The sequence below is a fragment of the Neophocaena asiaeorientalis genome, unplaced genomic scaffold (genome assembly GCF_003031525.2).
Source record: "Neophocaena asiaeorientalis asiaeorientalis breed wild unplaced genomic scaffold, Neophocaena_asiaeorientalis_V1.1 scaffold258, whole genome shotgun sequence".
Classification (NCBI taxonomy): Eukaryota; Metazoa; Chordata; class Mammalia; order Artiodactyla; family Phocoenidae; genus Neophocaena; species Neophocaena asiaeorientalis.
In genome coordinates this window covers 4,207,442-4,217,990 of record NW_020172591.1, presented here as the reverse complement: position 1 = coordinate 4,217,990, position 10,549 = coordinate 4,207,442, and the positions used below count along the sequence as shown (strand labels likewise).

Below are 10,549 nucleotides of genomic sequence, written 5' to 3'. Positions count from 1 at the left end.
GTCTGTCCCTGGAGACTTGGCGAGCGTCTCTGGGTAAATGGGTAAAGTACCATCTTGTCGGCTTGAGAAGCTGAAGCTCCCCACGCCCCCCTTCTTGAGCTTATTTCTCCCTTCTGACTCATGTCTGCTGCCTCATTTGAGTTACTGTGAGTTATTTAGCCAAGAAGCCATACCAGGCCTTGCGCTTATTTACGACCCCCCCCCAGGGAGTCACAGGGAGGCACTGAGGAGGATTCCATGCCGAGCTTTCTGGTCAAATAAGGACAAAGTGCACCACGCCTTCCATTCTTAGCCAGTGAAGTGTGTGCTTCAGCATGCCGTGTGCTGGGCGCAGAAGCCTCCCCCAGTGCAGGTTGGTCCTTTCCTGGCTCCCCAGCGACCCCAAAGTCGTAGAGCCGTGAATTAGAAGAGAGAAGGGCGGAATATTGTGCCGGGACAGACGGTGCTGGGGGAGAAGAGGGCCCCCTGTTTGCTCCCCTTTCTGAGTTTCCTGCAGGAAGTTGATTGTTCATTCTAAGGCAAAAGTCCTTTTGCCATTGTGTATGTCCTATTTGGCAGCAGGAAGCCTTTCAGAAAAAAACCCTCAAAGAGGAGCATGAAACAATGCAGTCAGTCTAAGACATGTATGTGTGTACGTGCACACAGCACACACATGCACGCACATCCAAAACAGAGCCCAAAGGAGTGGAGCTGCCAAACTGGAGGAAGGACCACAGGAGAAATCAACCTCAGTGGGGCGATGTGAAAATCAGGGTGGCCCTGGCAGGGTTCCGCACTTGAAAAGCCTTCAGGTGTGCTTGCCACCAGCCAGAAAATTTGCATTTGCTCTCTGTGACGCAGGCCTGCTTCTTCACCTTGTGAGGGACACAAAAACTCCACACACCTGGCCAGGAGGACTTTAGGATCCAGTGAGGTGGATGGGTACTAATTAAACAAAAAACAGCTCTTCTGTAGTTCAAGACCAAAAGCACAAATGGTCAACACTGGGGGTGGGGTTTGATGACCAGGGGAGCAGACCCTTCCAGAAGTTCTGATGCTGTGCTGTTATCCCATTTGCTTAGTAAACGATAAGCCTAACATCTAAGAAGTAAGACCTACTGTGTGCAACCCCCCAGGTAGCAGGCTGTCTAGTGGAAATAGTGTCAGCTAGGACTGTTCCACCTATCAGCCCTTGCATGGAGACTTGCCTGTCTGTAGAAGGGACCTAATGCTACCAGCTGTGTACTTTTCAGGGTGGCCAGGAGGAGAAAGCAAACAAAATAGTGCATGCTGGTGCTTGGAACACTGTAAGTGCTTTACAAGGCATCTGAAGACAAGAGGGTAAGTGAGCTTCCATTTCCTCCTTATATATTGGTACGCAGCACATACTTGGATAATCACGATGGGGAGGGTTTTCAAGTAATCCCTCTGGGGTAGAGACGGAGAATGCTTCTTTATAAGCTTTTATAAATATTTATAGCTAAAATAAAAGAGCAAAAGGAAAAGGAAATAGACCCTAGGCTTCCCATAAATATTTTCCCATCTCTTGGTCCTTTTTTTTAGAAGCATCTCTTTCTGTCCCATCCTCTCCAGCCCCAGCCCCTTTACCTGCTGCTCCTGGCTTGTCTCCAGGGAAATTCCTCCCCTCCACCCTCCATTACAGCTGTCCGCAGGGGAAGGATTCCCCACTCTGCTGGCTTGGAGAGGTAAAAAGGGCCCACTGATGGGAGCTGTTTCTCCATCTCTTTAATCAGCTTCCATCCCCGTGCATGGTTTTATCAAGGAGCCTCTCTGACACACATGCTTTCACAGCTTGGATAACGAGGGCTGGCTCTGCCTCACTCCCCTTCCCACCCTTCTTCTCAGTCCCCCCCACCCCCACCGCCTTCCCTTCCCCTGCCACATGCTTTATCTAGAGAACAGCCTTCAGGAGCACTGGGGACATCCCCATCCCCGTCATCAGGGTCAGGTGGCTGTGCAACTTTCAGGGAGTGCAGACCCTTGCAGGCAGCGTGGCTGAGATGTGAATTCCCTGCATGTACATCACGGATACACTGTGAAGAATCCTCTTTGGGGGAGGGGGGAGGGATAGGAGGAAACAAAGGAGGACAAAAGAAGAAAGGTGGGCAGCTCAGGACTGCACCTCTTTATTGTTCATTTCCAAATGAGATGGCGAACCTCCGTGAAGTCCATAGGGGATGTGTCTGGCATGAGTCAGCAACCAGTACAATTTACTGCCAGTTGATTAAATTAGCATTTGTTATAAGCCAGAAAGGAAAGGGGGAGGGTGTTGTGTGCAGGGATAGATGTAGAATGAAGAAAATCTTCTTCATGCCTTTTGAATTATTTATGGCCTGGAACATTACATGCTAAAACCTAACCAGACTTGATAGAGAGAGCCTGAGAAGGATTCTCTCTTCCCTTAAAGCCACAGAGCACATGCTTTTGGTCCCTTGGAGGACTAGGAGAGTGCTAACAATGACAGGCTAACAGTGAGAAAGTGGAATTCCTAATTTTATCGTGACCTTGAAAAGAGAAATGCTGCTTCCACCAGGCACAGGAAGACTTAGGTTTCTCAGTAACCTTGTGAGCTACTGACATGAATGTGTGACTGCCTTTCACTTTGATTTTGCGGACTGGGAACTGGGATGACTGTCAGATCAGTGGACAAAGGATAGGTCTCTTCGATCTTTGCCTCTGGCTTCCAGCCAGATGGGAGAGAAACAAAGACTGGAGCCTCTGCCTTCGTCCCCGACTCCTCTGCCCGCTCCCTCCTTTTCTCTCCTCTCAGAGCCGATCTTTTGGATAGAGTCTGCTGACTGCTCTTACATTTTGGGAAATCTTGTCTAATTGTTTAGGGTGTAAAATGAAGTGATACAGTCTCAGAGACGGGCCCTCCTTTTGGACGATGTGTAACGCAGAAGAGAGAACTCCATGCTGGGTGTGGGTGCAGGGAGCTGGGCAGGGGGGCGGTGAGTGTATGCTCAGGAGAGAAGCGTGTGTCAGACACCCAGCGGCTCCAGCTGGGTACCGAGGTGGCCTGGTGAGCATCTTTTGTTCTTGGCTCTCTGACTGCTGGAAGCAGCAGGACAGCCCACTGTTCGTCCTTAAGGTCTGAAGCTTTTGTCTACGAGCCCCAGTAAAACGACAAACTGTTGGGATCCCCCTGTAGATTCATGGCCTGCCCCCAGAATAGCTTGCAGGATAGGACTCCTTCTTTTCACCTGAACTGTTGCCCATGAACCACACCGTAATCAAAGGTTTTCACTGAACTAAAGCATCTAGGGACATGTGACTCTTCCCAAGAGATACTAGAAGACAGGAGTAAGGGAAGAGTGGCTGAATGAGGGAAAGACAAAAGCAGCGTGGCAGATAACAGGGACTAGAGTCAGACAAAGAAATGGGACATGTGCTTTGGCAAAAAAAAAAAAAAAAAAAACAGGGAATGCAGTCATTTCCATGCTTCATCACTGCTAGCTCAATTTACCCATCAGATAAATACATTAAAAAATAAATTGAGTCCAAGGCTGACCCTTTAGTAAGCACTAAATCATTTCTTCCAATTCTTAGTCTAAGTCCTATATTTTCACCTGCATACAAATGAAACAAAGCAGGTGGTGTCTATTGCAGTCTGAGTAAATGAGGCACACCCACATTTTTCTCATGGAAAACAGAAAGGATCATAGTGTTGAATGGAAGCGTGGGGTTTTCCCTCCGTCCCCATTTCAGCACCAAAGGGGATCCATGTACCCCTGGCCACAGTGGAAGGGCTTGGACCCTATGGCCCACATACCATGCAGGGCCCACCTCTCCCATAGCTACACCAAGAAGTAAATCGAGGTCATTTTCATAACTGAGGCAAAACCTCCCTTTCCACTAGAATTACTGAGATATTTTAGGCAAATGCAGTTTTCAAAAAAATTAAATGGCAGAATTTGCGTTTGGGAACTCATTAAAAAGCAGCGAGACTTCCTGTATTGCATCAATTATAAATAATTTGGAGGAAGGAGGGTTTGCTTTTTTCTTTTAAAGAAATTATCTGGAAAATTACCCAGGTCCTCGCTTCCTCTTTTCAGATGAGATCTGGACAGATCTGTGTTAAATTCTATAACCTAATTAAGGATGGGTCTAGATGATTAAAGCAGGGGAAGAAACCAAGAAGCCCAAAGTCTGCCCTCAGGCTTGTCTCCAACCAGCCTTACCTCTGATAAGTCAGTTCATCTCTCCAGGCACTAGTGTCTTTTTTTCTCCCCCCACTGAAATGAAGCCAACCCCTTTTGCCACTTGTCTACTTTATAGGAATGCTCTAAAAATTAATATTCACTGTGAAACCAGGAGAGCTTCAGAGGAATGATCCTATCTCAGTACAAAGCATTATCAGTTTTGTTTTGCCTGCCACTCTGAGTCGGCAATGATATATTGTTCAGAATCTTTCTAAAAATCTCCCTTCTTTTTCTGAACCCCATGACCAATAATGATGGGAAACAGTGTACTGGAATAAATCCAAGAAAGAAATAATTTTGCCTGTTTATCAACTCAGCCAATAGGGGGGTTTTTTTGTTTTTTTTTTTTTTGCGGTACGCGGGCCTCTCACTGCTGTGGGCTCTCCCGTTGCGGAGCACAGGCTCCGGACGCGCAGGCTCAGCGGCCATGGCTCACGGGCCCAGCCGCTCTGCGGCATGTGGGATCTTCCCAGACCGGGGTACGAACCCGCGTTCCCTACATCGGCAGGCGGACTCTCAACCACTGCGCCACCAGGGAAGCCCCAACCAATAGGTTTTAAAGCGACTACGATCGCTTTAAGTGGTTCAGTGATGGTATAAGCTATGTACTATTGAAGGAGCTTCAGTTGCTGACAATCTTATCCTTCCTTGCCCAGGGTTTTCTTAGTGTTAAAATTGGTATAGAGAGGAGAATGAAGATTTGAGTCTCAGGGATTTGGGGAGACGACTCCTGCTGAGGAGCTGTGTGATTTTGGTTACTAAATGTTTGTAGAATCTGTCTTCACCCTTTCCATCCCTAACACACCGTTTTGATTCAGGATCTTATTGTTTCTTGCTGGATGTGTGGAGCAGCCTTGGAAGTGGTCCTCTTGACTCTAGTGTTATCTGTTAAGCAATCCTCTATACTGCTGCTGACAGTACTTCCTAAAAGAAGGCTTTGGCTTCTTGGAGCCTCCACTGCCCAGTAGATACAGTCCAGGTCCTCCCGGGGAGGGACTTCCATGCTGTGTTCACACCGTAGCCGCCTGTATCTCCAGCTTCAGCTCCCATCATTCCCTGCCTTACAGATTCTTGTTCAGCGAAAGCAAACTGCATGTCCTTTCCCGCCATGGACAGTGCTGCTATTTGCCTTTGAACTTTTACCCTTGCTGCCCTCTCTGCCAGGACTATCTCAAAGCAAGCAGACAAAAACAGACAAACAGACAAGGAGCGTCCATAACTCCTTATTCACCCTTCAGAACTCAGATCATGTGGCACGCACCCTGTCCCCCTTTCCCCCCTTCCCCTCTTTCTCCTCTGGGGTGTGCCTGTCTTCTGGATTCTTCCCCTCTGATAATCTGGGCAAGGCTATAGCATTAAGCTGACATGTAATGTGATATGGATCTTGATATATGCTTGTCTACGCCCTGAACAGTGAGCTCTCTGAGGAGAAGGAACTTGTCTTTTTCATATCTGTGTCCTAAGCAATACCTGCTTCAAGAAGGGATCCAGTACATAGCTAAGCACACACTTCTTAAGTAGCTCCTATGTGTAAGGCACTATGCTAGGTGTTTGGAGAAAGTTTCTAATACCAGGCTGTTCAAAGAGAAAAACTGTTTGATAAGTATATCAATGCATACTTGTAAAGTCTTTATTTTCCTGAATGAAAGATCCAGAGTTATGCAAATAATTAGCAGTTGGGGGAACTCTGTGTCAACAGCGGGCCATCTGGCTGTGTGAAGTCATAGCAGGTTGCTTCTCTTTGCTGCCACCACTCTGGGGCCCAGGGTTTTCTTGTAGCTGTGGCCTTGGGTATAGAGACCTCCCCCTTCTCTGAAGTTCTCTGCCTTGTATTCTGTTGCCATGGCAACAACCCACTTTCATTCTGGAACTTCACGCATGGGAGAGGGAAACCCTTTACTAACATGACACACACGATGAAGGTTATTTAAAAAATAAGTTGACAAGGTTAGTCATCAACGTATTATGCTAGTTCCACAAATTCCGATTTAGTGGTAGGATTGTTTGTTAGGTATTTATGAAAATATTGAGAAATGGATTAGTGTCAGCATATGAGATTTGGTGTATCCTTTGTTTAAATATCGGTCTATGTGTCTGTTGTGATTCTTTTTTTTTTTTTTTTGCGGTACGCGGGCCTCTCACTGTTGTGGCCTCTCCCGTTGTGGAGCCCAGGCTCCGGACGCGCAGGCTCAGCGGCCATGGCTCACGGGCCCAGCCGCTCCGCGGCACGTGGGATCCTCCCGGACCGGGGCACGAACCCACGTCCCCTGCATCGGCAGGTGGACTCTCAACCACTGCGCCACCAGGGAAGCCCGTGATTCTATTTTTAATGCAAAAAATATTTTTATTCTCTAAGTATATGGAAAACCTGTTTTCAGTCAATCTACTGTATCAAAGTAGAGAGCAACATTTCTAGAAGGAAGGCTGAGTGATCTTGAAAGGCTGGGAACACTAGGATACTAACACTTGTCCAGCACTGTAACAAATCTGCTGTTAAATATATGTGGAAACATAGTAACGTATCATTTAAAGTACATTTCTGGAATAGCGTCAGAAAAAAAACTTGCTAGCAGACTTGCTCTTTAAACTCCTTTATATATTCAGGTGAGCAAGTGCAGATAAATACTGCAGAGCCTATTTCATTGTTCAGTGACTGCACAAGCCTGATAGAGAGATTCCACGTGCTCTAATGACTCTAAGATGTCTTAGTCTGGTTCCGTGAGCCCAGCCTCCTTGTAGCTCAGCATCTCTTCTCTTTTCTCCCAGAGAAATCAGGATTCTCTTCCTAGTTCAAATAGGGGCTTACCCCTGGCTTAGGCTGAGTTCCTTTTGTCTCTTTACCCAGGCAGCTTCTCTTTTCTAGTTTCCAGCTTTTACCCCCAACACAGACGGAGAACTCTGGTTTATTGAAGAGGCTGGTCTCTGCTGAGTTTCCGCATGAAATGATATGGTTCACTGTCTCTTGCCACCAGATGCCTGGGTTCCCCTTCGATCACATATGCCTTGCAACTCCAGCCCATTTGTCTTCTCTTGGAGGAGCCAGACAAGGTTCTCATTTATTCCCTGGCAATCAGCTATTGCCATCACCCAGAGACACACGGAGCACAAACATTATTACACCAGGGACATCGATGCTCCGGCACGGGCCAGGGCGGGGTAGAGGTTGGACCGGCAGGCTTATCTGTGACGGAATTTATCAGTAGGCGGTTTTCCCGACAAAAACAAAGGTGACAGTCTTCTTACCAGGCATCATTCTCCGTGGCTGCTCTGGGCCTGGCCCTACGTGGCCGCCATGTTTAGTTCCTTATGACTCAACACGTAGTTGCAGCCGGTGAGATCGGGGGGCGCCTAACGGAGTGACCCAATTGGATTTTGTCCACTGAGATGCTGAACTCAAGAAATCTCAGTGATAGAGTGAGCAATGGGAGGTTGGTGTAGCCACAACGGGCCATGTCCAGGCTGAAGGTGTAAGGAAGCAGAAACTAGGAGTAAGTAGAATCTATTGGGTAGAGAAAGGAGACACAGAGCATACAGAAAAAGTACGGTAGTCAGGGGCCAAAAGAGAATGGAGTAGACACACGGAGGGGGAACAGAAATGCTGAAACAGAGAGAGGTGGAGGGAGAAGAGTGGAAAGAGAAGGGTGAGGAAGAGCAGGACCGAGAGAAGGAGAATACAAGAAAGGTGGAGAGAAGGATGACGAGAGGGAGAATCCCTAATCTACTTCAGTTCCGCTCAGGTTCCCATGGGATAGCATAGACTAGTCCTCAAAGGAGCCAGCTCATCTTGGTTCAAATCCTGGCTCATCACTTACTAGCTTTGTAACTTTGGGCAAGGTACTTAATCTCCTTGTACCTTAGTTTCTTCATCTGTAAAGTGGGTATAAGTGCAGTATCTACCTGATAGGGATATAGTGAGAAACAAATAAGTTAACACATGTAAAGTACTTATCAGGGTGCCTGGAACACTATGTAAGTGTGATCTATTTTTACTATCAAAGTTCTTGGTTTCTACTGAAGGTCTCTCGTACTGCCTCACGCAGGTCCTGACAGCAGTCACCATCCCCCCAGACTCCATCTGAGTTGAACACATTTGTGAATATCTGCTCCTTATGATCAAAAACAGCTTAACTGTAACACCTTAAGGGTACTTTCCAAATTTTAAATGTAAAAACGAGTCACGTTTTCTTTTGAACTTTATAAATTTAGGATAAAAATAGAAACCAAGTGTGTGCCTTGTGGGAACAGAAATAGGCAGAGTGAAAGAGGAGCTTTTCAAAGAGTGTACATTGTCAAAACAAGCCATCTCTAATTTGGGCAAATGGGGAGGAGAGCAGCCTGCACCTTCCCTTCCTTAGGGTTACTTCTGGGTCTGAATGCCACATGGGCCATGCTTTCCTTTATGGAAAGCTCTCCTTACTACTTTATATTGAATAAACATGCTTGTTTTTTGTTTCGTTCCATCATATTATTTCATTTATTCCCTGAATATTGCAGCCTTCTCTCCTTTACTTCTTGGCAAAAGTGGGATTCCTGTACCATCAACCCACTATCTGACAGCACTCACCGTGGGTGATTTTGTTCCAAGAGTTTTTACAAGTGTTGGCAGCAAAGTTTCATTTTCAAACACTGAGAACAAAGGCCATGGATGTGTCCCACAGTAGCTAACACTGTCCCAAAGTCTATTTTGTTCTTTGCATATGGGGCTAGGAGACCTCAGCTACGAGAGTATTGCAGACCTATCGTTGCCCTTCTGGCATAATGACAGTATTAGTTTGCTAGGGCCATCTAACGAAAGTACCACAAACTGGGTGGCTTAACAGAAATTTATTGTCCCAGAGTTCTGGAGACTAAAAGTCTGAAGTCAAGATGTTGGTTCCTTCTGAAGGCTGTGAAGGAGAATCTGTCCATGCCTCTCTCCTAGCTTCTGGTGCTTTGCTGGCCATCTTTGGTGTTCCTTGGATTCTACTCCATCACCCCAATCTCTGTCTTCATTTTCACATGGCATCCTCCCTGTGTGTGTGTGTGTGTGTGTGTGTGTGTGTGTGTCTGTACTCTCTTTTTGTAAGGACACTGGTCATATTAGGATCCACCTTAACGGCTTCATTTTCACTCTATTATCTCAGTAAAGATCCTATATCCAAATTAGGTCACATTCTGAGATGCTGGGGGTTAAGGCTGCAACATAACTTACTGTGTTGACACAATTCAACCCATAACACTGAGATATTTGAGAAGTGAACACTGAAATGGCTCTTGGGGTTGACGGGGTGGTGACTGGGCTTAATGTCATTTGCTGTTAATGGAGTATTTGTAAAGCAAGCCCAGTGACTATAAAAATTGTGAATTATACCCTCGTTGCTTAATACTTTCTTGGCTTTTGTAATTTTATACTCTCTTGTTTATTCTATACTGGCCTTTCCCCCTTAAAATCCTCTGCTTGTTTGCACTTTCACCCCTTTTCTTCTCCATCTACACCCTCTCTTCTGGGAATCTCATCCAGTTCTGTGGTTTTAAGTAGTATTATTAGGCTGATGTCTCTCAAATTTATCTCTCTGTATCTTCAGCCCTGATCCCTCCCCTGAAATCCATGCTCATATATTTAATTATATGTTGTCTTCTTGTCATATTCACTTGGATGTTTAATGGGCATCTCAAACTTTTACTCTCTAGAACTGAAATCCTGATTTTCTCCCAGAAGTATGCTCCTTCCTTTGTTTTTCTCAGGAAATGACACCTCTGTTGTTCAAGTCAAATCGTTGTAGTCCTCACTGGAATCACTTGCTTTTCCTCACTTCCTACCTTTTGTCAATACAGCTGCAAGTCCTGTTGACTCTTTTTTTTTTTAATGAAGTATAGTTGACTTACAATATTAGTTTCAGGTTGGGAGCCCCCCAGACCGGGGCACGAACCCGCGTCCCCTGCACCGGCAGGCGGACTCCCAACCACTGCGCCACCAGGGAAGCCCCAAGTGATTTTTTATAGTGAGTTATATAGATTATACTTCATATAAAGTTGTTATAAAATATTGGCTGTATTCCCTGTGTTGTACATTACATCCTTGTCACTTATTTATTTTATACCTAGTAGTTTGTACCTCCTTCACCTATCTTGCCAAGTTGACTCTTCCTCTAAGATCTCTCCAGCATCTGTTTAGTTCTCACCAACCCTGTGGCCCCCATGGCAGTCCAGGCCATCAGCATCTCTCACCTGGATTACTATAATAGCCTTCTAAATGATCTCTCTCCCTCTACTCTTTCCGTCACAACTATCCTTCTTGTTGGTGTTCAGAGTCAGCTAAGTCAGATCTTGCTCCCCCGCTTTGCTTTAAATTCTCCACAGCTCCACGT

General features: G+C 46.1%; 1 long non-coding RNA gene across 1 annotated transcript in view; it reads left to right on the top strand.

Annotated features, from left to right (window-relative positions):
* Nucleotides 1–10,549, top strand: part of LOC112395232 (uncharacterized) — a 119,423-nt gene that overhangs the window by 92,629 nt on the left and 16,245 nt on the right. The window contains exon 5 of the long non-coding RNA XR_003002332.1: nt 1,233–1,320. This is a non-coding gene — a long non-coding RNA (uncharacterized LOC112395232). The remainder of the gene's footprint in view (nt 1–1,232; nt 1,321–10,549) is intronic.